The sequence below is a fragment of the Sciurus vulgaris genome (genome assembly GCF_902686455.1).
Source record: "Sciurus vulgaris genome assembly, chromosome: 13".
NCBI lineage: Eukaryota > Metazoa > Chordata > Mammalia > Rodentia > Sciuridae > Sciurus > Sciurus vulgaris.
The window spans coordinates 81,431,427-81,459,422 of record NC_136474.1 but is presented as its reverse complement, the minus strand read 5'-3'; the positions used below and the strand labels follow the sequence as shown (position 1 = coordinate 81,459,422).

Below are 27,996 nucleotides of genomic sequence, written 5' to 3'. Positions count from 1 at the left end.
GACACATGGGTGTTCTCACTGGTATGCATCCTTAAGAGGGTCAGTAGCATAGCATCTTCCCCTCTCAATTGAAATTACTGATACCTACAAGTCCCTCCTTTTATGTGAGAGCTTCTCAAAGTGTGGACCCTGGACCAGTAGTGTTAGCATTACCAAGAAGTGCACATTCTCAGGCCCTGGCTCAGAGCTCCTAAATCAGAAATTCTGGTGGTGGAGTATAGCCATTTTGGCAAGCCCTTCAGGGAATTCTGGTGCACATTAGAGTTTGAGAGCCACTGGACTGCCCCCTAAGCCCCCTGAAGGTAGGGACCCATGATTAGCTGTTTGCCACCCTAGCCTTAAGCACATAGCCTGGCCTAGAGGAGTAGACACTTAAGAACACATCCAGACAGAAAATATCAGTTATGCTTTAGGCAATTTGTCTGATCTTGAAATTCTTTTAGCTGAAATCAACTTTAGTCTCTTTTCCTTTCTCCTTAGGTGATTGGAAAAAAATCTAGTACTTTTAAAAACTATTATTGTGGTAAAATATACATAACACAAAATTGACCATTTTAGGACTGGGAGTGTAGTTCAGTGGTAGGATACTTGCCTAGCTAGGAAGCCCTAGCTTCCATTCCCAGCACCAAGTACGTGTGTGCACGTGCACACACAGGCATTTAAGCAATTTAACCATCTTTAAACATATGCTTAGTTCGGTGGCATTGAGTACAACATTCACATTGTTGTATGACCATTCCCATGATCCATCTCCAGAAGGGATTGATTGACACTCAGTACTCATTAAACAAATTCCAACTCTGTACTCATGAAACATCTTCCCTTCCCACCCACCCCGCTCCAGCCTCTGGCAACCACCATTCTACTTTGTGCCTATGAGTTTGCCTGCTCTAAGAACTTCATGTAAATGGAATCATGCAGTATTTGTCCTTTTATGACAGCTTACTTACATAATGTCTTTGAAGTTTATCTATGCTATAGTATGTGTCAAAATTTCCTTTTTAAAGCTGAATAATTTTTCACTACAGGTATATTCCACATTTTGCTCCTCTAGTCATGGGATAGCTATTTGGGTTGTCTCTACTGCTTGATCATTGTGAATAATGCTGCTGTGAATACAGGTATGCAAATAGCTGCTTGAATATTGCTTTCAATTGTTTTGAAAGTGGGATTGCTGAATCATATGATAATTCTATTTTTAATTCTTAAAGGAACTGTCATGCTGTTTTCCACAGTGGTTGCACCATTTTATTTTTACCAGCAATGCACAAAAGTTCCAACTTTTTCATGACTAGGCATGGTGATGCACTTCTGTAATTCCAGGGACTCAGGAGGCTAAGACAGGAGGATCACAAGTTCAAGACCAGCCTCAGCAACTTAGGGAGACCCTCGATAACCTTGTAAGACTTCCTCAAAATACAAAATAAAAAAGATTTGGGATGTACTCAGTGGTAAAGTGCCCCTTGATCCATTCCCCAGTACAACAACAACAACAAAAAAGTTCCAACTTTTCCACATCTTCACCAACACTTATTTTCTATTTTTTGACAACTGAATACTTAAAAGAGAAAAGTTGATTCAAGAATAATACAAAGAGTGTACCTTTTTCCCCACATCCTCGCCAACACCTGTTGTTGCTCGTATTCTTGATAATTGCCATTCTAATTGGGGTGAGATGAAATCTTAGTGTAGTTTTGATTTGCATTTCTCTTATTACTAGAGATGTTGAACATTTTTTCATATATCTGTTGATTGCTTGTAGATCTTCTTCTATGAAGTGTCTGATCATTTCCTTAGCCCATTTATTGATTGGGTTATTCGTATTCTTGGTGTAAAGTTTTCTGAGTTCTTTATAGATTCTGTAGATTAGTGCTCTATCTGAAGTATGTGTGGCAAAGATTTTCTCCCACTCTGTAGGCTCTCTCTTCACATTGCTGATAGTTTCCTTTGCTGAGAAAAAGCTTTTTAGTTTGAATCTATCCCATTTATTGATTCCTGCTTTTATTTCTTGTGCTTTGGGAGTCCTGTTAAGGAAGTCTAATCCTAAGAGGACATGATGAAGATTTGGACCTACTTTTTCTTCTATAAGGTACAGACTCTCTGGTCTGATTCCAAGGTCCTTGATCCATTTTGAGTTAAGTTTTGTGCAGGGCAAGAGATAGGGGTTTAGTTTCATTCTGCTGCATATGGATTTCCAGTTTTCCATGGCATCTGCAGGCAAATGGATGAAATTGGAGAATATCATGCTAAGTGAGATAAGTCAATCCCAAAAACCCAAAGACTGAATGATCTCTCTGATAAGCAGATGATGATACATAATGGGGGGTGAGAGGGAGGCAAGAATGGAGGAAGGAAGGACTGTATAGAGGGAAAAGAGGGGTGGGAGGGTGGGGGGAAGGAAAAATAACAGAATGAGACAAACATCATTACTCTATGTACATGTATGATTACACAAATGGTATGACTCTACTTCATGTACAACCAGAGAAACAAGTTGTACCCCATTTGTTTATAATGAGTCAAAATAAATTATTTTTAAAAAGAATAATACAAAGAAAGAGAATAATCTCCAAACATTTTTTTTCTTTTCTCTAAACTTTCTTAAATGTATTTGTTTGATCAATGAAAACCTATTCATTACCCATTATATGGGTATGGAATATCATGACAAGTTGCTGAACTGAAAGAAAGAAAATCACTACTGTTTATTCTACTTAGTCCCATTGGTCCTAACAAAATTGAAAATATTCGTTAGGATTTGCGGGGGAAACGCATATAAAAACTTACCGGTTGAAATGTTACTACTAGTTCCTGATATAGTTTGTGCAACCAGACTCCATCTTTAGAGATCAATGTTTTTTTTTGTTGTTGTTGTTTGTTTGTTTGTTTTGCGGTGCTGGGGATTGAACCCAGGGCCTTGTGCTTGCGAGGCAAGCACTCTACCAACTGAGCTATCTCCCCAGCTCAGAGAACAATGTTTTGGTGACCATTCCATTCTTAGATTTTGTGCTAAGGAAGTAACTAGACAACTATGCAAACATGTATGTTCAAGAAGCATCTTTCCCCCACTCAGATTCTCATTATTGAAGTCGCTGACTTTCCTAGAACCTCTTGAACTTCAGATCAGGGGAAGTCATCTACACAGGTCTGGCAGCTATCCCTCAGACATTTAAATATCAATATAAGGGTATAAAGTCACAGAATCTGTCACTCATAATATTTGGGAAGCACATTCTTACATGTTTGACAGTTTAAGTTACAGAAAAAAAAGATATCCTATGTTCTAAAAAGAAAAACTGAAATAGCAAAAAAGTAGACATGCTTCCTTAGTGGAAACCAGCAGTCAATTTGGGAGCTGTTAACAGAAAGGCGAAGGCAGGGATGGCTGGTCACGGCAGTGGCTCCTCAGGCATTTTAAGCTGATACCCCCTGTTGCCAGGCTGTTTCTCTCTCCAAGGCAGAAGCTACTCAGATGTCTCATCTGACCATGCGTTATCCCAGGGCGCTTGTGTTTATGAAGTGGTAGTCTCCTAAGACTTGGTTAATTATGCTATTACAATACTAAATTTATCTGTGGATTTCTTCCCCTTGTATTTCTGAGACTAATTAAAATAACTATGGTGGGGATAACTTTTAGTCACTTCTTTTCCTCTGACTTTTGTTTATTGGAGAGATAGATCAATTTGAAAAAGCTAGGTAGGTAGCACAGCACCAACCTGCTTCCCCTGGGTGTGTTTGGCACTTGGAGTAGCAGCTTCTTTCTGGTGCCTTTGAGCCTGGGTACTGGTGACAGAGTGTGAGCAGCTGCTCAAAGCTCTCCTCCCTGGTGCAAGGGTGAGAGATGGAAGCCACACCAGGTAGAGCAAATGAGCCTCAAGTGACAGTTGGTTTGCAAAGGGCAGGACGGGGAATAGGTTTCTCAGCAGGGGCAGTGGATTCAAATGCCTCATTTTTCCTGGTTGCTTTTATGACCACTTGACATGAGTTGCCAGATAGCTATAAGGAATTGACGTTTTATTCCTTGTGAATGAATGTTAACTGAGTTGCTAGCATAAGGTCCACCACGGTAGATAGAAGTTTTGCCAGGGAAGGTCCTTGCTTAGTCAGAGCTTTTTAACCTGGATGACCTGATGTCAGTAAGTACACAGTGGCAATATAAATTGAGTCCTTTTAGGAAAGAGACTTGAAGGACACAGAGTGGTAGATGGGGACTTTTGTCTTGGAGAACAGAGGAAAGAGGGAAGCAGAGCATGGTGGGATCTATGGATTTCTTTTAAAAGTTTTCCAAGGTTGGGGGGGAGTTTTCCAAGGAGACGATGTATACAGATAAATTAATTATTTTTTTTACTTGTAATTAGTTGCCTGAAAAGTGACATTTAGTGACTTCCAGTACATATTAAGTGAAATAAAATAAAAAGATATATAAGAGCGTGTGTTCTACTTTCGTAAAAGAAAGAAAACAAGAAGAAAAAAAAAACCCACATAGCTGCTTATCTTTATTAAATAAATGAGAGGAATAAACAGAAAGCAGTAAAGTTAATTGCCAGCATGAGGTGGTGGGCACAAGAAGGGGCATGGGAAGAGGCCCACTTGTCTAAGGACATCTTTTTGCGTAGTTTTTTTCCCTTGGGAGCACATTTTTGTTCCACATTCAAAAAAATTTTTTTTAATTCAATCAGTAAGGATAGGAAGAGGGAAAAACTAAACCTAAAAGCAAAATGAAAGGAATGAATCTAATTGTGTTTCAAATGAATAGCTTAATCACCACGAAGAGGAGGGGAAAGAAAGATGCCAAGGAAATGTGAACGCAGGTTTGGTGACAAGAGAGAATTACAAAGAAATACTAAACTCTTTTTAGTATGTTTTGTGTAGTGATATTGGCAAAGCAATTCTGAAACATTTTTAGATGTATTTTAGCATTGGAAAAATAAAGGTGGTTTTGGGTAGTCAGGGTTCATGCCAGGGAAAAAGGAACATATAGAGTTGAAATGGGAGAAGGAAAAGGATATTGTGGGTATCAACTGGAATTAGAGGTGCAGCTATGAGCTCATTTTTTAAATATATGCACATAAGAGCATTCCCGTGTATTGTGTATATGTGCACAAGTCTGAATGCATTTATGCTACTCAGGCCTGACTACCAAAGGGCCGAGAAGAGAAGCCCTGTAGTCACGAGCACACCTATCACCCAGAGTTTGTTCTCTAAAACCATTCCCCATGAAAAGGAACCAGGGTTCCCTGGAGAAGCAGAGGATTACAGATGGAGGCAGAATAGGTATGATTTGAGACTTGAAAACCCCAAATTGTACCTTTTTGGTACAAATATGGAAATGCTCAAGGCATGATAGGTCCTGTCAGAAGGACACGTGCCATTTTGAAGGGGTTCCCACTGGCCAAACACGGGACCATTTGAACACTAGTGGGCAGTAAGGAAATACAAACCACTGAAAGAAACAGGAATTTATGCATTTATGCTGATAATTGCTAAATAAATAAATGGGAAGGGGGCATTGTAATTACAGCCCAGGCTGACTGGCAAACATTGAGGGAGCATTGGAGTGGAGACCATCCATCCTCTGCGGCCACTGTGGTAGATGTCAGATCAGGTGAGAACTATCGATGGACACCACATCTGGGAGGACATATTGGCTCCGAGCAAGTCATGTGAGTTGTATTAAGTCATCTCTCCAAAAGTTGCTAGTTGAAAATATATAAAATGGAGAAATCAACACCTTGACCACATGATCAAAATGAAATCACCAATGAAGGGCAGAGAACACATTGCCTTCAGAGGTGACGTCCTGAGAAGGACAGAGCATCAATTATATGGTGTTCCAGTAAGGATGGATAACCTGAGTTCACTCATCAGGAAACAGGAAACAGTAGACAAAGCCCAAAGAAGGAGTGTTCTTTAAAAAAGCAATTAAAGAAAAAAAAAAAAAAAAAAGGAGGAAGAAAGTACTGCATGCTTTAAAAATGTCAATGTTGTAAAATGATAAAATATAGATTGTAGAAATTTTACAGATTAAAGTTTATTGCCAATTAAGAAACATCTGATCCTGTACTGGAAGGAAAAAAAATACTATAAATGACATTATTTCTTTTTTTTTTTTTTTTTTTTTTTTTTTTTTGCGGTACTGGGAATTGAACTCAGGGCCTTGTGCTTGTGAGGCAAGCACTCTACCAGCTGAGCTATCTCCCCAGCCCTATAAATGACATTATTGGGTTAATGGCAAAGTAGGAACCTTAGATTAATGCTATTGTTAGTGTTGACTTGGCTAACACTGATAATTATACTGTGGTCCTGTAAAAGAAGATGAGAGACTACAGAATTTTTTAGGGGTAATCGAATTACACACGTACACACACAAGAGAGTATGCTAAGGATAAACTACATGGGAAAAAATGTTAATAATAGATAATGTAGGTAAAATGGTACATTTTTAAAAAAAAGAAAGATTCACATTGTGAAGATCGTCTGTTATTGCACACATATTTCTACTTATTTTTTTACCTTTTGTAAGAAGTCAGGATAATTGGTGATTACCTTAGGCATTCTAATTTGGGACACTCCGTATTGACTGACTTAGAAGGCACCTTCTCCTTTGTAGACAGATTTCGAAAATCACCTGCATCTGTGTCCTGCCCTTCAGTGTGATTGTTCCCTCACAAAAGGAGACAAGTGAGCAACAGTGCGGTGGTTAAATTAAACATCAATTTTGGGGTGAAGCAGAGCTTGATTGCCACCGCTTGCTGCTAACAAGGGGTCTGACACTGAGAAATTACTCAGCCTTGTCTGAGCCTCAGCTTTCATTTCTTTAAATTGGAAATAGTAATGGTATTTGATGGAAGATTCCCAAATTCAGATTCCCGCAAGGGTTGGCGCTTTCTGAGTGGGGATTATGGCCTCTGGGAGAACAGGCATCCACTTCAGGGACAGTCCCTACCCAGCTCCGCTGGGGCTGTCTTGACCAAGTGTTGTCAGGTTTCCCAATTTAAGAAAAATTGGAAATCTGGATTTTTGTGCAAAATCAACAGTTAAAAACACAATGAATTGAAACTTAAATAAGAAACCTTGTGGTGAACTTCACATGCAGCTGCCGATGGGGTAAGTTGCCAGGTGATGCTTTCTTCTGGAGCCCCAGCAGCAAAGATCACACCAGATCACGCAGGCAGAGCTGGAGCCAGGTGGCCAGGCACGCGGGGAGCCCTGGTAGCACTCTTTGTGGGTTGTGTTGTAGTTGGGGACTGGGTAGAATTGGAACAGTGCCACTGGGACTCCATAGGGAGCATGAGATTCTCTGTTTTTAAAGCTGGAAATGGCTAGAATCCTGGTGGCCTTTGCCCACTTTCTAAGCAGTTAGGAGTTAAAACCCGCTTTTGGGAGCTTGCCTGTGTAAACAGGTGAGGCTGAGCAGCTGACCAGGGAGGAAAACCTGGCCTGGGATCCACAGATAATGAATAAATCAATCATTAAATGCACAAATAATCGAGAATTAACTTGATTAAGCAGTGGATGTGGAATTATCAAAACTTAGGGCATTTTATCAAAGATTTTTTAGAAAAAAATTTGATAGGAAAAAAACTAGAAAATACAGTCTAAAAAAAAAAAAAAATCTTTCCCTCTCCAAAGGCCCCTATGGTAATAATGCATGAATTTTACTATTTACAGAGGATGCTAGCATAAAAACAATCTCACAAAGTTGTTCTGATGAGAGAGTAATATGGGAATATACAAATATATTCAGTTCTGCATTCTCCCACTTACAATTACACATTGTTGATAAACAACCTGAGACTGTTTTTGCCTGGCCGGGATAGTGTGTCTCTTGTTGGCAAGATAGATACCGTATATTGTGACCAAGGTGTCAGATGTAACAACAGTTTCTATTTCTGAAAAATAACACTTGGACTTTTTGAAAGCTCCCACATGTGTACATTATGCAAAGATACTGACTCTAAGATGCTTCATTTATGTCATATTTAGATTCCAGAGTTTGGGTTTTGCAGCATGTTTCTGGAGATCTGAAAAGAGTGGTAATGGATATCCACCGCAGTCTGCTTTGTCCTGAGCAGCTGCTAGAGTGAAATATTTAATGTCCCTCACTACTAGGGTGACATTTTCCTGTGGCCTTAGCACGAAGGTTACGAGCTGGGTATTCCCCCCGCTATCAATGATTCAGCAAATGAAGGTAAACCTGAGCCCCAACGTGAGCTGTAGTAACTTCTTAGCAATTATTAAGAAAAATTGAAGTGTCAATTTGGTGATTTTTTTTCCCTCCTAGTGTTGAATCTTCTCATATAAGAATATCAGCTGCTGATATTTGTTGTGCTTTCTTTTGAGTCAAGCCTATTCCATGAGCTTCATCCTCAAAGCCATCACAAAAAGCAGTCACCATTAGTTTCCTCATTTTGCAGGTGGTAAACTGAGGAACAGGGACATTACTTCATTTCTCCTTAAATCTCACAGCTTTTGGAACCTGCAGTCTTTGCCTGGGAGCTGGAAAGCCTGCTGGGGATACCCTATCATTGCACAGTGAAACCACCCTGGCAGCTGGAGAGTTTGAACTTGGTTCTCATTCCAGCTGCAGGGAACATAGCTATGCAACCTTCATAATCCATGTGCCCTTTCTCAACCTCGTTTACTTGTCTTTGAAATGGAGGTAATGGTGGCCATTGGCTCGCATTTTGGAATTGAGGATTAAGGATGAGTACCCACAGTCTGCACAGAGTGGTCACCTGTCATTCATCATTAATTTATGTTAAGGATCGTTTTTGATTCAGTCTTTTAATTGAGGAAGATTTCAAACATAAACAAAAATGGGAACAACAGGGCATGTCCTGTGCACGGCCGGGGCAGCGTTGCTTCATCTGTAATATACTCTGTCCTCTTTCTCCCTCCCCCACAATATTTTAAAGTAAACTCCACCCATGAATCTTTCCATTTAATCTAGCTTTGAAGTGTATTTTGTTTCACATATTCATACCACAATGCGACCATGGCAAGTTGTTTTCCAAGTATATTTTGAGGAAAGCAAAAAATCTGCATTTTATAAGTGGTTAGCTTACTAGCTGTAATTCTTGCTTTGATGACAAAAGAGTGATAGTTTTTTGTTTAATTGGGGTCTTTTAAATGCTCTACTGTTTTGTGTTCTTGAAGTTATGTTCATCTAGAAAATATAGGGTGTCTTAGATCAACATGGTTCTCTGAAGCCTCACCACGGGGGCAGCAGACAATGTGGTGAGGGGAGAGATGTGGGGTTGGGGTTCAGAGGCTAAGCCCTGGTCCTTCAGGTTCCTCTGCCTTTCTTGAGCTCTGAGAACCTGGATATGACATTGAGTTCTGAACTCAATTCTTTATTGGGTAGTTCTTTATTAAAGGTCTTCTTTAGTCAGACACCATTCCGGGTGGTAGAGATATTGCAGAGAATAAAATAAAAGCATCTATTTTTCAGTGACATGATATAAATCAAGTACAGTAATGGTGTGTGAAAAACTTATTGCAAATTGTGAAGTACCATGTAAAGGTTACTATTACTTTTTATTCTGTTTTTCACTTGAAAACTTCAGTTCTGGGCCTGGGTTGTTGCTCAGTGATAGAGTGCTTGCCTAGCACGTGCAAGGCACTGGGTTTGATCCTCAGCACCACATAAAAATAAATAAATAAAATAAAGGTATTGTGCCCAACTATGGCATGCACAAACATACACACACACACACACACACACACACACACACACACACACCTTTTTAAAAAGAGAAAACTTCAGTTCTGCATATTATAGGTTGACAGCGATTTATTATAATAAACAAAGTTTTATTGAGGGGGAAATATTATGAATTCTGTGATATCTATGTGCCTTATTTCAGTTCTGATGAAATGTGTCACCAGAGTTCATCACTCCGTGGCTATCTGAATCCCAGATACTGAGTATGAGATCAAGATTAAGCTTCCTGAGGACCTGTAAAACAGGCTTTGTGTCCATTTTATAAATAAGGAGATGCATTTTATAAATAAGGGGATGCAAAATACCTTAGTAAGGGTATTTTGCCCAAGGTCAGGCTGGGTTTGTAGTAATTGTCTCTTTGTCTGTCTTCAGGCAGAGGCACTTAACTATTTCTCGATTCCTCCCTAATTGGGAAATAAGAGGAATAGAACCTGGTCCTGAGACTCGGAGCTTCCCCTGGTAGAGAAGGGAACCACCACAATACAAGGAAGAACCACACGGTGGTTGAGGCAGTAGGTTGAATGCAAATGACAAGGCCATCACCTGGGGATCAGGGTCCAGAAAGGAGTGGAGGTACCCTTTGTCCTTGTAAGTGTCCCTGCACGGGCCAGAGGGTGATGGGAGCAAGGGGGGAGCCTGTAGTGAGCAGGGCCAGAGCTGATGTATCTTCTCCAAATTCAAGTGCAGATATGAAATGTGAGTAGTTTCCATAGACAGACCACTTTTAAAGTCAACCTGAAAAACCTCACAGTTCCCCTTCTAACCTATGGCCATCATCTCTTGAGAGTTATGGAATCTTGATTTCAGAATATGTTGAGTATAATTGTATTTGATCTAGAAAGTGAAATTTCAACCCCGTTCAAAACGATTCCCTTCATATTGACAGACTAAGTTGCTAATACTTAAACTGTAACAAGCGTTCAGAATATTTAAACCTCCTATGATGTAGGTGAACACACACAGAGGCAGCTGCATTAGTCTGTAGTTTCCTGTGTGTGGATTTAGACTGAAAAATGAAGCTACACATTTTTCATGCACAGATCTCTAAGACAAAGGAGGAGAGAGTGGGTGTGTACTCTGGGCATGGGCTGGGGCCATGGCTAATGATGGTTGCCAGGACTCGTATGCTAGGCAGGCCTATTTGGGGATGGCCTATTTTGTGGCTGAAACACTAACTTTGGGTCTTGAGTGTAGCTTGACATTTTATTAATGAATATGCCAAGAGACAATGTGTTATATTTAAGGCACAATCTATTTGGAGTGCTTTTAAAGCATGCTTTGAAAAGATTTTAATTAGTTCCAGATATCTAAAGTTCAGATCCATGTGACATTGGAAGGATTAAACAGTTGTGGTTTCTTTTAGCTGTGTGTGTGGGGGGGGGGGAGAGGGAGAAAGGGAGGGAGAGAGAGAGAGAGAGAGAGAGAGAGAGAGAGAGAGAGAGAGAGAGAGAGAGAGAGAGAGAGAGAGAGAGTTGTTCAGTATACAGGCAGTTTGCACTTATTCCTAACTTGGTGTGCTGATTTGTGAATTATTTAAATCCCTTATTTATTCTTTTTTTTTTTTTTTTTTTTTTTTTTTTTGGTGGTGGTGCTGGGGATTGAACCCAGGGCCTTGAGCTACATCCCCAGCCCCCTTATTTATTCTTGATACCCTTTTCTTTTTTCTTACACTAATTCATTTCCTTCCTTCCTTCCTTCCTTCCTTCCTTCCTTCCTTCCTTCCTTCCTTCCTTCCTTCCTAAAAAGAGCTCTGGAAAAATCAAGAGAATCCATGTGTTGATATATCAAGTTCAAGCCAGTTAGATTTGTTCCTTGGAGATTTTATTTCTGGTCTTGATTTGGATAGCTGAGGGTTTGCTATTGAGAGTCGGGTTGTGTGGGCCATAGGTGAGCTGGCAGGTGGGCTGGCAGGTGGGGAGGGTCCTCTGGACAATTCTGCTGGAGTCTGTTTCTTCCCCAGACCTACAGGAGACAGTGGACAGGGAGCCCTGTTTCCTAAATACAAGACCAAGTTTCCTGACTCCACTCTGAGTTCTATAATGTGTCTTCACCTAGATCAGATTAGTTAGTATCAGGGGAATTTTTCAGTTAGTCACAGGTTAAATATTATAAGAGTTTGTAATAACAGTAATACTAAGATAAAGGTTATAAAACACATTATGGTAACGACAGGGTCAAAAAATATTTTTTCTTTATTTGGAGTCCAGTGGCATTCAAGAAAGCTGTTTTCATTTTGCAGAAAATGGGGGTTGAAGTCTAGGTTTGTAGAAGCAGGAATACCGAAAAGGGGGGGTGAGGTTGGTTGTTTTACCTTACATTTTACTTCAGGGTTAGAAACATTCTCTACTATCCACGCCCTTGTGTGTGGGCGGAGTGGGGTGGGGTGGCATTGCTAAACCAAACCCAAGGTGGGGTGGGATTGCTAAACCAAACTCAAGCCCTCACCTCTGTGCGCAACTGCTCCCTAAAAGGTACACAGAGAATTTTAACGGGAAGCAAATATTGATTGAGAGGAGAAAAATATCACAGTAGAGGAAAGTTCTGGGATGAACTGACATGTTTCCTCAGGCTGTGTTTTTTAAAAGGTAGTTAATTAACATTTCTTTACAACACCGAAATATTTTGAAGCTATTTTAATACATGTTGGATACTTTTATAGTTGTATGTTTTCTCTTAAAATGAAAATCAGAATAGAGGTTTGTACAGGCCTGCAATAGCCATCCATATTTGAACAGCCTGTCCATATTTACATTAAATACTATTTGTTTCTTCAGGTCATCCCCTGCAAATAACTCTTAGAATCTGCTGTGGCTGAAAACAAAACACAAACAAGCAACAAAAAATCAACATGTTTTACCTTCAGGTAATTAAAAGAGCCAGAAGAAAACATGGTCATTTAGGTCCTAATTATACAATTTGTTACAAAAGCCACAGCTTTTACTTTTGTGTACACAGTTGGGGGTGGAGGGGGAGTCTAGATTTATAATCACAAAGTAACAAATTTGCTATTCCTGGCTCTGGGCACCCTTGTTCTCAGGAATTAAGTAATTTTAAAACTATACATTTGATTTACTAGGGCTGCTGTAACAACGTATCACAAACTGAGCAGTCAAAAAGATAAAAATGTATTGCCTCAGTTCTGGAGGCTGGAAATAAAAGATCAAGGTGTCAGCAGGGCCTCCGTCAGTCCTTGACTGGGTGGAATCATCTCAATCCTCAAGTGCGTTCTTCCTGAGTGTCTGTGTCCAAATTCCACTTTCACAAGGACATCAGTCAATGGATTAGTCCCGCCCTAATGACCTAATCTCAACTAACCACATCTGCAACAACCCTATTTCTAAGGAAGGTCACAGTCTGGTACTGGGGTTAGGAATTTAGGCAGGTCACAAACCAACCCATGGCTGGCCAGGTGGCATGGGGAACGGAACTAGCAGAGACCAAGCAGCATGGTCTGTCTCCAGTGCAATGTGGGTCATTTTAAAACCCCCTCCTCAATAGGACAAATAATTTTCCATTACTGATTATGAAATAAAATGAGGAATAAAAATGGCCAGAAAACAAATCCAGGCAGTGTCATTGTCTTTTATTGAATTTGAAATCATTTTGGATTTTTGGAGACAGGGAGAAACTCCCTGTATATTTCACCTTTTAAAATTCCAAATATGAATAAAAACTCAAAGTGCTGATAGAGGGTGACAGAATTAAAGTAAGCATTCTGGGTTTCACTGTATTATTTAAAATTTTTATGTCACTCTTCTGCCTCTTATGTTCATCATTGGACTCTAGAAGGTGGTGGAGAAAGTTCTTGGGCAGGTGTATACACATGCTTGTAGTGGCCACTTCCATTTCCTATTTCCCATCCTCAGTTTCCCCACAAGTAAGCCCTGGTATGGAGAGATGAGAGGGTTTAGAGTTGCTGAGCACCTGTTCTAGCTCCAACATAAATTGAACTGTGTCTCTTAATTATATGTCTCCCCAACTGTAAATTGGATTGATTTGATTTTCTCCAGTGATATTTCTAGGTAAGCTGAGGCAATGAGTGTAGTGATTAAGAGCACAGCCTTTTGACGAGAAACATTATTCTAGTTACTATATTATTCTAGTTACTTGGGCAAAGAATTTAACCTCTCATATGTCAGTTTCTTCAGCTGTAAAATGGAGACACTAATTTTTCCCTGGACAAATGAAATAAGATATTGCATCTAACCACTTAGCACTGAGCTTAGGCTGGGCGTGTTGGGGTGTACCTATAATCCTAGCAAGTTGGGAGGCTGAAGCAGGAGGATTGTTAAGTTCCAGGCCAGCCTCAGCAACTTCAGGAGCCGTGTCTGAAAAAAGGGGGAAAGGGGTGGATTATGGATGTAGCTCAGTGGTAGAGCACCCCTGGGTTAAATTCCCCAAACCATAAAATGACAACGAATGCTTAGCAACGAACCTGATGCATAGAAGATGTAACCAGCTTTTAGTAAATGCTCACCACCATGCTCCCCAGAAAACATTGAAGCCCTGGATAGGAAATACTACCCAAAGCCCTCACGCCTGTCAAACACATAGGAAAAACTTAGCCACACTGCTGAAAGTTGATCACCATCCGAAAGCCCAAGTGGATAGAACTGCAGACTGTTGGTGGGAAACTGCAGATCTTTCCTGCCAAATGCAAGCATTTCCAGGGGACACATAAAGTATTAACCATATGCTTACAGTATGATCTTGGTCCAAAACTTAGAGTGGGAACTCTGCTGTCTTGGAAGAGTTTGAATTTAAGCTGACTTTAAATATAGCAGAGGAGATACTATTTAAATACCAGATGTGTCCCTCATCCCTCAGACCTCTGGAATCTGTAATTTGTGAAGGTGTTCTTTTAGAGAGAGAAGAGAGGTTCCATTGAATAATCACAGACAAGCAGGAATCTATGGATAGGTCTAGGAAGGGTACCAAGTAGCTATGTGACAAATCGGATTCCATGTGACAGTCACATAGTGTCCATTTAAACATTGAGGTATATTTACGTTTGTGTTCTCAGCTGAAGTCGCAGCTTTGGGTGCAGATGACTAAAGAAAGATTGATGGTGTCACTAGGAAATATACTAACTTTTAAGTCATTGTCATTGCTGCACCTCTGTCCACACTCCAGACCTGTTGTCCTTAGCAGACAAAGTGAGGACAGCTGGTGTAGGTCAGTGGTTTGGGATCTTCAGTGGCCTGAAAAGAAGTAAATCTTATGCTCACTAATGCCCTGGGAAGGACAATACAAAAGGGGGGAAAGTAACAGAAGTTCTGTCTCTCCTGTCCCGATGTGCAAACCATCCCTGCTCTGAGCTCAGATATCACTTCTGCATGAAACTAACTTGCTTTCATACTACTGCTTTGGCTTTAGTAGTCACTTGCAAAAAGAATGACATTAATAAAACTTGGGTGAGCATAATCCCAGTGTCTTGACATGACTTTTATTTTTTTATTTTATTTTATTAAGGTACTGGGGATTGAACTCAGGGGCACCCAGCCACTGAGTCATATCCCCAGCCTTATTTTGTATTTTATTTAGAGGCAGGGTCTCACTGTGTTGCTTAGCCCCTTTCTTTTGCTGAGGCTGGCTTTGAACTTGTGATCCTCCTGCCTCAGCCTCCCAAGCCACTGGTATCACAGGTGTTTGCCCCCACACCTGGCCTGACATGACTTTTCTCCCAGTTTAAGCACTGTGACAGATCATAAAGGACTTGGGGACAAACAGATTTGAAACCTCATCTATGACCCTGGAGAAGTCATCTAATTTCTCCAAGTTCACAAAATGATGACAATCCCTTTCCTTTGGATGTGTTGTAAGGATTTTCTAAAATGTACCACATGTAAATAACTGCTCAACAGTCTATACATATGAGAGGTGGTTAGGTGTTATCAATTGCTGATTACTTTAGAAAGAAAAACAGAATTGTGAATCTTCTTTCAATGCAAAGGTTCTTTCCCAAATACACATTTTATTTATTTGATTATTTTTCAGTGCTTGGGATTGAATCCAGGACCTTGTGTATGTTAAGCATGCGCTCTACCAGTGAGCGAACCCCCAGCCCCAAATATGTGATTTACAAAGCTGCAATAATAAACACAATTTGGGTTTCTGATTATTCCCCCATTTAATACTGGAAAGCATTTCCTACATTTCTATTGTTGTCGTTTTTAATGGCCACACTAAAACCATAGACATTTGTACATCAAATATCTTATAGGACTCACAATATCCCTGCCTTTTATAGCTTACACTGACAGGGGAATATTTTGTATGAACAGAGTTCTTTTGTTGAATTGTTGGAAAAATCTCTGTAAATGAGATTCTTGGTTCATGACTTTAGTGTTTTTGGTACATAGTGTGTTAATGTCTTATTTTCCAGAAGAAATCATGGTTTTAATGTCGACAGCAGCGAGTGGGAGTGTGTTAGGGCAAATTCATTCATCCTTAGGCAGCCGCGCTGGACACCGTCACCAAGTATTGCTAATGGCATAATGGTGTCTATTCTTACTGACTCGTCTCTTCGTTACTAGTAAGAGGAATCCTTCCCACATGTGTTTATTACTCTTGTTTACTTTCCACCCTTTTATGGCAACCAGCTGGTCCCATTGCATCTGGATAGGAAATATACAACCATCTCTCTGCAGATGGAAAGTTTCAAGGTTTATGTTCAGTTCTGAAAATCGATGCCAATTCTTATGTCTTTTTTTAATGTCATCTTTATATTGATCGCTTGATGACTCTTCCGGCATCAAAATTAAGTCAACTGTACAGGCCTGTTTTACCCTGGAGGTTTGCTTCCAGGTAGTGGCGATTACAAAGCCCCTTTGATTTTAAGTCATCTAAACACGAATATATGCTTAAAACCTGATCACAGTGACAACAGTAATGGAGTTAAATTGGGGCCATTGTCCCTAACCAGTAAGGACGGGGCCTGAATGTAGAAAGAACAGTGTTTTTTTTGTTGTTGTTGTTTTGTTTTTTGGTTTTTGTTTTTTTTTTTTTTTTTTTCATTATTTATTGTAAAAGTACGTTTTGGATTGAAGCCGAGTCTCCAAAGTAAACACGTGGAGAAATCTGGCGTTACTGTCCTCTGGGAACCAGCCCTAGTCTTTTGTGGACTTTTTTCTTACTTTTTCAGACAAAGGAATGGGAGCCCCTCCCTGTCTTAATTTTAAACACATTTTTTCCAGCGGCCACCACCCTAGCTCGGGACCATATTCCTCGGGGCTGCAGCGGGCTGCCCACCCTGAGTGTTGTTGCCGAATGCGCTGCGAAGGTGATGGGCAAGATGGAACCCGGTAGCTTTACCGAAGAATAACCGGTGCCCACGTGAGGCTCCCGGCCAGGCAGGCTTCTGAAGGCGGGTCCCGCCGGGCTCCGCCCCACCCAGCTCTGGGCTCCAGCCAATGAGCGGGCACAGCCTCCCCGCGCATGCCCAGAAGCCTTGCAAGGAAGCCTTGTGGTGGCCACGTGACTGGGAGGGTCGCCCAGTCAACCTTTCCAGGCTCTTCTCTTAGACATTGCCTCCCGGGCTAGTGCCTGGTCTTTTCACTGTACTTTGCCTGCCTCGGAGTCTGTGTTCTAGCTGTTCCCCATCCACCCTGAGCTCCTGGTCGCCCCTGTGACTCCTGCTGTCTTGTGTGACATACGCTGGGAAGCATTTTAACTTTCATAGCTCATTGGTATAGATCTACCTGCCGACTGCGAAGTTGGATTTATTGTGCTTAAGTCCTTCATTCTTTTTGCTTAGAGTCTTCTAATGATGAATGGTGATCTAAACAGGTGCTATAATTTGAATCTTGAACCTCCAAAAGCCTGTGTATGAAAGGCTTGATCCCCAGCTCACACCGCTGTTGGGAGATGATGGAACCTTTAGGAGGTGGGGCCTAATGGAGGAAGTTAGAACAATAGTGGCGTGTCCTTAAAGGGGTATTGGACCCCAGTCTCTTCCTGTTTCTCTTTCAGTACCTGGCCACTAGGAGGTGAATGGGCCTCCTCCACTCCATATACCCACCACGACGTACTGCCTCACCACAGGCCCCCAAAGAAATGGGCTATCCAGGCATGGACTGAAATTTGAAAAATTGTGGGGCAAAATAAACCTTTCCTCTGTTTAAGTTGTTTATCTCAGGTATTTCATCACAGTAATGGAAAGATGACTAACACAGTAGGAGTGTGGAAGGAGGAAGGCAGTTGATGTTTATATCAGGTTCTAGTGCTTCCAGGACAGCACTTTCATTGCAGTCTGAACGCTTAATGCATTCATTATGCCACTTGTAGCACAGACCCTGAATATATGGAGAGAACACTGGAATCCAATCTGATGTTACCACCTAGGAGCTAATAGCCTTGGGCAAGTTCCTCCACCACCTTTCTTATCTCATTGGTAAAATGAATGATAATTAATGCCTGCCAGCATACCTGAGAATATTTCCATCATGGTTGTGAGAGACAGTGTGTGTGAATGATACCTTGTGAACTGCAAGAAACTACCTCCTATTACTAAGAGGGAATCATTATCACTAGGATGCCTTGTGGGCCCTTAGCCGAGCTGAACTCCTAAATCCTTTAAGCTTCATCCAGGAGAAGGAAAATGGCTGCTGTCCTCTGGAAAGTCAAAGGATCAAGATTTCCCCTGCTCTTTTCCAGTGGTCAGAAGGAGATGGTAGCTAGTTTTCTGTGTGGCAGCACCCCCCACAACCAAGGTGGGCTTCTGAGGAACAGCGGATGGAGCCCGGGCCCAGAGAAGTCCTTTGTGGCCATGAGTCAAGGTCCTGGCTGAATTGTCTCTGCAGTGGTGATAGTAATGTTATTAATTGATTAGTGGTTAGTTAGTCAATGGTGATATTAACCAACTCCTTTAGTTTCACATTAATTATCCCAGGCTTCTATTTAGGCTTTGATTTGGGAAGAAAATAAAAAATATAGCCCTGTTTGTGCTAGGAACAGTGATTATGTTGTTTCTGTAACATACAAAGTTCAAGTTTAATCTAGATCTTAGATATGTTTTATTGTTATTGCTTCATTAGATTCTTTGTTTAATTATAACTGTCATCAGTCTTGTCAGATTTTACTTTCAGGAATATTGGGTAGATTCCAAATAGGGTGCAGCCTGTATCTGGACTAACCAGGATTCAAAATTTCTGCCACTGTTAGGTGGGCACCCTTCCTTGGAATTGCTTAGAAACCATAGTGGCCACATTGACATCTTATGAATCATCATGATGGGAATTAATGGGGTTTACGTTAGTTATCTTGCTGCATCACAAATTACTCCAAAAATTAGCAGCTTAAACGAACATACATTTACTAACCGAGGGTTTGTGATCCAGTGTCTGAGTAGTTGAACTGAGTCTTCTGCTTCAGGGTTTCTCACAAGGTTGCAATTGAGGCATTAGTCTGGCCTGGGGTCTCATCTGAAGGCAGGGCTGAGGGAGGATCTGCTTCCACGTTTGTGTGGTTGTTGGCCAAATTCAACTCCTTCAGGGTGGTTGGATGATGGTCCCAGTCCTCACTGGCTGTTGTCAGATGCCCACTCAGTTTCCTGCTGCTGAGCTTCTCCAGAGGGCTGCTGCTTCCTCAGAGCCAGAAAAGGGAGAGAGTCAGCTTGTCAGGAGGCCACAGTTTTTGTAACCCAGTCATGGAAGTGGCATCCTGTCACCTGGGCTACATTCCATTGGTGAGAAGCCCAGCATCACGTCCACCCCACCCTCCAGGAGAGGCATTGCCATCCTCCCACACGAGCACCTGGAGGTGGGCTCATCATAGATCAGCTCCGGTTCTGTCTGCTAAAGTTGAGCTTATTCTATTTAGTAGGGAACATAGAATTTAAAAAAAAATAGCACAGAATATATAAAAATACATTCGTAGATCATGGTGTATATCATCTTAAATATTTTATAGCATTATCTTTAATAATAATAATAAACAGCTGGGTGTGGTGGTGCACATGCCTGTAATCCCAGCAACTCAGGAGGCTGAGGCAGGAGGATTGTGAGTTCAAAGCTAGCCTCAGCAACTAGCGAGGCCCTGAGCAACTCAGTGAGACCCTACCTCTAAAAGAAATAAAAAGAAGGGCTGGGGAGGTGGCTCGGTGGTTAAGTGACCCTGAGTTCAATCCCCAGTACCAAAAAAATATATTTTTGTATCTAAAAATTATTTTTAATAATAATAATAAACAAGTTAAATGAGGCAAAACAAGTTTCAGAAAAGGCCTTTCTTGGGCTGGGAATGTAGCTCTGTAATTGAGTGCTTACCTAGTATGTATGAGGCCTGGTTCCATCCCCAGCACAAAAAAAGAAGAAAGAAAGAAAGAAATACCCTTTCTTACTGAGGATTTCAAAAGCTATAAAAAAAAAATGGTGAAAATGAGTATATTGAATCTTTCTGTCTGAACTGGGGCCTCCCTGGACACAGATCAAGTTATGCCACAAAGACATCATTCACTGGGGACCCGGGCCTTCTGAGCTTCTGGGTTAACCGCTGCTGTTATAAATGCTTACAGATCAATTGCACTGTCCCACTAGTAACAAAACTTAACTTTTTTGTTCCTATTTTTCCTTCATTTAATCTAGAAACCTTGTGATAGTATTAAGTTTAAGTCTTCATCAAATTGACTTTGTGCCTTCTTATTGCAAAGGCTGGACGGTAATTCTCTGTTGTCTAGGCTCCCCTTCTGTCTCTTCATCACTTCCTCTCCTGCAAAGGCAGGAGAAGATTTTGCTCATTTGTTCACTTCCTGGTTATTTGGTAACCAAGTACTCAAATGTTGGATATTAGAGGTTCAGGGGCTTATGATCAAGAAGGCAGGATTCTCCAGAGAGCCAGACGGGAAATAAGATACCACTCTCTTAAAAGCTAGACAGTTCCAATACCAAGCTCTGGTATAATAGACACCCTTCTTTACTATTCTTCACCACCACCCCTGTCTTTTTTAGGGAGGTCTGCAGAAAATTCTAGAGTCTACTAAATAAACAGCCACGTCTGAGGTACATCCAAGGAGCAAGGAGGAAGACTGGCCTTGCCATCAAAAGGCAGACCCAACCTAAATTATTGACTGCATGAAGATGGATAGGATAGGAGAGTAACCTACACAAAGTCCTGAACATTAAACTCTAGAAATACAGAAACCCAAAGTGTATTAGTCACCTTTCCATTATCTTAACAAAATACCTGAGATGGGCTAACTTATGAAGTAAAGAGGTTTATTTAGCTTATAGTTTCGGGGACTGAAAGTCCAAATATGGGACAGGTTCTGGCAAGGACTCCCCCTTGGCTGTATCACCTTATGGCAAATTGCAGTGGTGGGAGTACTTGTGGGAACCAGAGATCACACCCCAGACAGGAAGCCAGAGAGAGGCTTTTAAAACAACCATCTCGAGGAACTAGCTGGAATCCCAGGAGAAATACCTCAATCCCTTTTGAAAGCACTAACCCAAGCGCCTCCCACTAGGCCCCTCCTTTTAAAGGTTCCAACTTTCAACATATGGACCATGAGGGGTGGGTGGCAAACCTTAGCTGGACTATAGCACAAAACTATAGCGCAAGACTGCTAGTAACCTGGCAGGCTCTGACCACTATGTGTATAAAGGCCCCCTTTCAGGGGAGGGAAAAGTAAGGCAGCAAGGAGGGGGGCTGAGGATCCCCCACCACCACCGAGGTGGACTTAGTCTTTAGCTCTTTGTCTTGAAATTCTTAGTCTTTAAAGAATAGGGTGAAGCAGGGGATGGAATTTAGCATCTACCTTGTACCTGAACCTGCTAGACTCTACGAGGGACTTTGACAACTGTTAGTTATCCAAAGCAACCCTTGCAACATGTGAAAATTAAATTTCCCCTCTCCTTGCTTTTTTTTTTTTTAACCTATATTAAACATAAGCTTCCAGAATGTTAAGTAATGCACTCGAGTTACAAACTGTTGACTCCAGACCTTGTTCTTCCCATAAATCATGCTGCCTCGCGGTCCCAGCACCAGGCCCGGCTCCCTGGCAGTGGGCGGCTATGGCCTGAGCTAGGGGACCAGCAGTACATGGTCCAGGAACATTCTGACTGCTTGTCCTTAGAGCATGACCAAAAAGTCATGCCGCAACACCCAGCACTGTTTCCTGGTGGCCTATTGTGCGTCCCAGTCATCTTAGACTGATCCTTATCTTGTTTCCGGTGGCTCACATCTCGAAAGCTGACCTGCCACATGCCCACTTACTTCTTGGCATTGTTCGTGCTGTGGTGACCACGTGCATCAGAGTTTAATGCTTTGCAGCTATTTAAACCATCCAATCATCTGAGAGGGCCACTTTCTACCACCTCTGCTGGAATGATCTCTGGAATGAGATTCCCCTGAGGACAGGATGCAGAGAGGAGGATACAGGTGCATTTGATTTGAATGGAGTCCTTTTGCGTCACTAGTAACGATTGTTCACTTTTTTTTTTTTTAGTTTTAGGTGCAGATGGACGTAATACCTTTATTTATTTATTTATGTGGTGCTGAAGATTGAACCTAGTGCCTCCTGTGTTAGGCAAGCGCTCTAACCACTGAGCTACAACCCCAGCCCCCACGATTGTTAACATTTATCAATGTAAAATTGCTTATTTATTTGATAAAATCGTAATATTTAATACAATACTGAAATCAAATGCATCTTCATTTTCAAGAAGTACAGATTGTGAAGCAGGTGCACACGTAATCCCAGTGACTTGGGAAGCTGAGACAAGAGGATCAAAAGTTGGAGGCCAGCCTCAGCAATTTAGATTCTGTCGCAAAATTTTAAAAAAATACAAAAAAAAAAAAAAAAAAAGGGAGGGGGGTGTATCTCAGTGGTAAAGCACCCCTAGGTTTAATCCCCAGTACCAAAAAAGTACACAGCATGTGTTTTAATATATCTGTCTACACAGCAATTTGAAACCTACATGAAACACTAAGCAATTTAGTAATCATGTATAGCTAAGCAATTAAGGATAGTTTTCTAAAGACATGTATGACTACACAAATGGTGTGAATCTACATCGTGCACAGCCATAGAAATGAAAAGATATACCCCATTTGTGTACAATGTTCAAAATGCAGTTTAAAAACAATTTTTTAAAAAATGTAAAATAAACTTAGAACTGATTTGTTTAGCAATTGAAAAAAAATTTAAAAAGATATGTGACCAGAAAAATCCTCAATTGCTACATCACCTTGATGATTTTTTAAAAAAATGTGCCTAGATTTTTGCCCACTTGCCAGGTTGATCCACTTACTTTCAATGAATGATTCTAAGTACGTGGATTAATGACAAAACAGCCTGTTGAGCAGGGCATGGCTCCATGACAAGGTGCACACCCACAGCTTGTCACCTGATGGTGTGCTGCCCTGCCCATTTTTGAAATCGAGTCTTTCCTACTTACACAGCTTTGAGAGAATTAAAGGGAAACGCCCCAGAATCAATAGGTCAACCGTATTGCTTAGGGATGTTTCCCCCCCACTGCCCCCATAGTGTATTTCCCATTCTCAGAGCACACACAATTTACCCAGGTGGACACCAGTTTTATCTGGCTTTGGGCTTTCAATGTTGACCACTCATTTTGTCACTTGTCTCTTATTACTGTTCCTTTTAGTCCTGGGGTCAGCAGACTTGGTCTATAAAGGGCCAGATAGTAAATACCTTAGACTTAGAGGCTCTGCCGTCCCAATTGCAAATACTGTATTCTGCTTTGCCACTGCAGTGCTGAAGCATCCAGAGACAGCACATTAATGAATGAGGAAGACTGTGTCCCATAAACCCTAAGAAACAGGCAGAATGGTCAATGGTCCGAATTTAGCCCCTGGGTTATATCTTGCCACCTGCTGTCTAGACTATAAGCCTCTTAGGCCCGGGGGCAGGGGAGGGGACTGGCTCCTCTGTGGCAGACACCTGCACCAGGTGCTGGAGTCACTATGATAAACAAGAAAGATGGGTCCTCACATTCAATACCTGCAGGACCTTACCAGAAACCTTGTTTCGTTTGTGTGCATGGTAAAATCTCGGGGGATAGGTTTTTGTTGATCTTGAATGAGTCAGACTCCTACAAAAAGCTCCTTCTCGCAGGGCTTCTGAACTCGTCTGTTCCTTTTCTCCCTCCCACTGTTCTGAAGGGCTTACCCTCATCCGGGGGCTGTTGGAATCTGTTCCTGTGTGGTAGGTATGAACTGCAGGAGAATGGTGAAGAATTTTGGTTCTCAAAGTCTTCCAGGACTTATTTTTTTTAAGATTGATTTGCTTTTCTTCCAAGTCTTTGAAAGTCAACTGTGAGGCACTGAGTATTTCCCAGACTGGGCTCTGTTCTTATAGAGCTTGTGGTCTAATGAGAGAGGCAGATGATAAATAAGTAAAAGCAAGTATGTATTTATAAATTGTGGTAAGTACTAGGAAGGAAGCAGAAATGTTAGTGGTCAGGAGGCCAGTGGTAGCAAAAGAGGAGGGCAGATACCTGTTCAAAACTTAAAGAATGAGAAATAGTCATGCAAGGAACCAGGAGAAGAGCATTTCAGCAGAAGGACCAGCATGTGCAAAGGCCCTGAGGTAGGAAAGACTTGTTTGTTTAAGAAAGTGAAGCAGGCTCATGGGACTGAGGAGTATTTAAAAAGGAGGAAGTTGTAGGGGTATGGGGAGCCTTGGAGTTAGGAGAAGACTGTGCAGTTAAGGCACAGTGAAAAACCACAGTGTTTGAGTCTGCCCAGGCTGCCGTGAAAAATACCACAGTCTGGGTGGCAGAAATGATACACATTTATTTTCTCACAGTTCTCGAGACTGGAAGTCCAGGACTGAGGTGCCAACAGTTTTGGTTTCTGGTAAGGCCCCTGTTGCTTTGGCTTGTAGACAACTGTCATCTTGCTGTCCTGATTCACAGTCATTTCCATGTGTGCATGTGGGGGGAAAGAGATCTTTGATGTGTGTTTTCTTCTTATAAGGGCATCAGTCTTGCTGGATAAGAACCTCAGTCTGGTGTTCTTATTTAACCCTAAGTGTGTCCTTAAAGGTCTACAGGGCGTGAACGTATGAACCGGGGTTGGGGGGGGGGGGGGGTTGGAGCCACAGTCAGCACACAGCTCACAGGTGGAGGATGCCATGTCTCTGGGGCTGTGTGGAGGTTCATCATGGAAAGTTCACTTAGAGGCCTCTGCAACATTTTCGAGGGGGATGGTGGTGTCCTGAGTGAGGTTGGTGGCCGTGAGGTGAAGCGGAGGGGCTGGATTGAGGTGTTTGGGGCAGACGTGGCCAGCCTTGTTGTGTCTCCTGGCTGTCTTCACAGTCTACATAGCTGTGTCCCTCAATTAACCCCAAAGTCTCTGAGTGGTTCTGTTTCCAGGACCTGGTGTAGTACTTTGTACCTCACAGGTGCTTCATGGATGCTGAATAAAGGCATCCCTGTCTTCAGTGTGCTGGATCGGTGCTAAGGAATGTTGTAGAGTTTCCAAATCTGCCAAGTCTGTTGTGCCTGTCTTTAGGGATCATGGTTTGGGTCTGAAAAGCTTCCTTTTGCCACTAGGGGCTTCAAAGAAGTGATTCCTTCCTAGGTTCTCCTGGGTTGTCTTAAATGACAGAGTTGTGTGATTCCTGGATGGGTCTGCATTACACACACATCAGAGAACTTGACCTTGGAGTGCCCTGCCTCCCTGGATCCACCTGGGTGGGCAGAGGGTTGGAGACACACCTTGCTCACTTCAGTCACGTGGATGTGCCGTTGTTGGATCCGTTCCTTCTCAGTTGTCTGCCCCTTCCAACTAAAGGACAAATGATCTCGCTGATAAGTGGATGATGACACATAAGGGGGGGGGGAGGTGGGAGGGGTTAGTGTTAGGGTTAGGGAGGGGGGCAAGAATGGAGGAAGGAAGGACTGTATAGTGGGAAAAGAGGGGTGGGAGGGGTGGGGGGAAGGGAAAAAATAACAGAATGAATCAAACAACATTACCCTATGTAAATTTATGATTATACAAATGGTATGCCTTTAACCCATGTACAAACAAACAACATGTATCCCATTTGTTTACAATAAAAAATAAAAATAAAAAATTAAAAAAAAAAAAAAAGAATTGGAGAGAGCCCTAATCTGGGAAAGAAGCATCCAGACACGTAGGAGTCTGGAGCAACGATGGAAAGGAAAGCTTGCCACACGTTTCTATATGGTGCACTTCATGCCACTGAAGTACACTCAGAACTGACTGTTGTGGTGTGGGTGTGTCCCCCAGAATCTACCTGTTCAAAACCAAATCCCCAGAGTCATATGTCAATGGCATTTGGAGGTGGGCCTTTGGGAGATAATTAAGATCAGATGAGGTCATGGGGGCCCCTGGATGATATTAGTGGCTTTGTAAGAAGAGGCAGAGAGACCCGAGCTGACGGGCTTGCACTGTCTTGCCATGTGATACCCGTCACATGTCACCATCAGCAAGAAGGCCTCACCAGGTATCTGAGCAGATGGCGCCTACCCATGGACTTCCCAGACTCTAGAACTGTGAGCTAAAAAAACACCTTGATTCTGTTTATTCCAGTAGTCCTGAGTATTCTGTTGTACATAAGAATAGAAAATGGACTAAAACAATGATCGAAATGGAAAAATTATGGTGGTGTGTATATGATACCAAATTTAAAAAGTTTCTATGCAGTGTTTTTAGACAGTTCAGTATTTTATATACTCCTGTAGTGAAGGACTTGGATCCTAACTGCCACTCACTAGCTGAGCCTCAGTCTTCTTGTCTGTAAGATGGAATAATAACATCTGTCTCACCAGTTGCCCTGCTCTGTACACAGTAGGAGCTCAATACATGGTGACCATTTTCATTATTTTTGTTCTGAAAATGTTTTGGTGAAATTTGCCTTTAAGAGTTTGGAAATTTTGAAAAGAGAATACTTTTTATGTGAATATTAGCTAAAGCCTAGATACCACTATATTACAAAACCACAAATAAGACTAATTAAGCACAAGTAAAATTCCAAGAAATAGTTATTTATTAACCCTCAGAAAATCTGGAAGGGAGGAATGTGCTTCCCTCTGCAGTCCCCCCCTCCCACCACCACCAAAGAAAACCCATAAATAAACCTTAAAGTGGGTGCATCTCCCGGCCCCTTACATTTGTACCAAAGAATAAAGAGAAATGAAGAGACTTGTACTTGGAGAGCAAGAAGTTTTATACCTGAGCTGAAGTATACTATTTAAGTAGACTCACATTTTAAAGGGGATAATAGTCTAACTTTTTTACTTCCTAATGAGGGATAGAGAACATTTTACAGGTAATTCTGGAGATGGAAAAGCTTAGAGTGACAGATACCCACCCCCTTCTATTTTTCTAATTATGAAGATAATTGCTAACAATACTAATGGCTGTTTACCAAGTGTTTACTGTAGGCTACCAACTAAGTTGAGCATGAGGTATAGGTCCTTTCACTTAAAATAATGCATGTCAGTTTTCAAAACTTTGGGACTCTTCTGTACATGTGAATTTATAGCTCACCTTTCAACATAATATGTTTGGACTTTTTTGATATCACTAAGTACACTGCCAATCATGGTCTAAATTATCGTGCGCTATCCCACTGTATAAAGACACCATGATTCATCTACACAATTGGCAATTGTTGGGCATCCAGGTTGCTTCTGGTTATTACTGTTTTAAGTAACACTGGACAAAAAGCCTCAAAGAAGTACTTGAAATTTTCTGAAGTACAAAACTTATTTTAGATGCCCAAGATGCTAGATTTGATATCAAACATGCAGTTAGCAAAAATACTACTGCTGAAAGCAATTTTTACTCAACTAAAATATGTAATAAGTTATAACAGACATGGAGTATAGGAGATCTCTCCTTGGAAAGCAATTGTTTTTGTTGCACAATTTTAATAATTATTGCACAAGTTATTTAATATCCTAGAGTTTTGGTTTTCTTCTCAGTACAGTACGAGTAACAATAATGTCTTCATCAGATGGGAAGTTGCAGGGAACCAATGTCTAGCAAGCTTCTAGTGTTCAGCCCAGTGTGCAGTTAACACCAAATAAATGTGAGCTGCTATTAGTAACAATACTGAGTTCATGGCAATGTGAGGCTTGTGTAACTAGTTCAGGCTGTATGTCCTTGAGTAACCTAAGGTATTTATGTAAATGTTTTTCCAATATAAATATAACTAAAGGTGTCCTTCATACTTCTATACAGTCACTTTATGCAGCAGTAGGTACACAGATTCCATATAGGGAGAGTGAGTGGAGGTAGGAAGATGGAAAGGTGAGGAGTGATCTCTCAAAGTCATCAGT

At 41.4% G+C, this 27,996-nt stretch overlaps 1 protein-coding gene across 2 annotated transcripts in view; it reads left to right on the top strand.

Annotated features, from left to right (window-relative positions):
- ATP8B1 (ATPase phospholipid transporting 8B1) overlaps positions 1-27,996 on the top strand; it is a 118,831-nt gene that overhangs the window by 31,258 nt on the left and 59,577 nt on the right. The gene's annotated exons all lie outside the window — the stretch shown is intronic.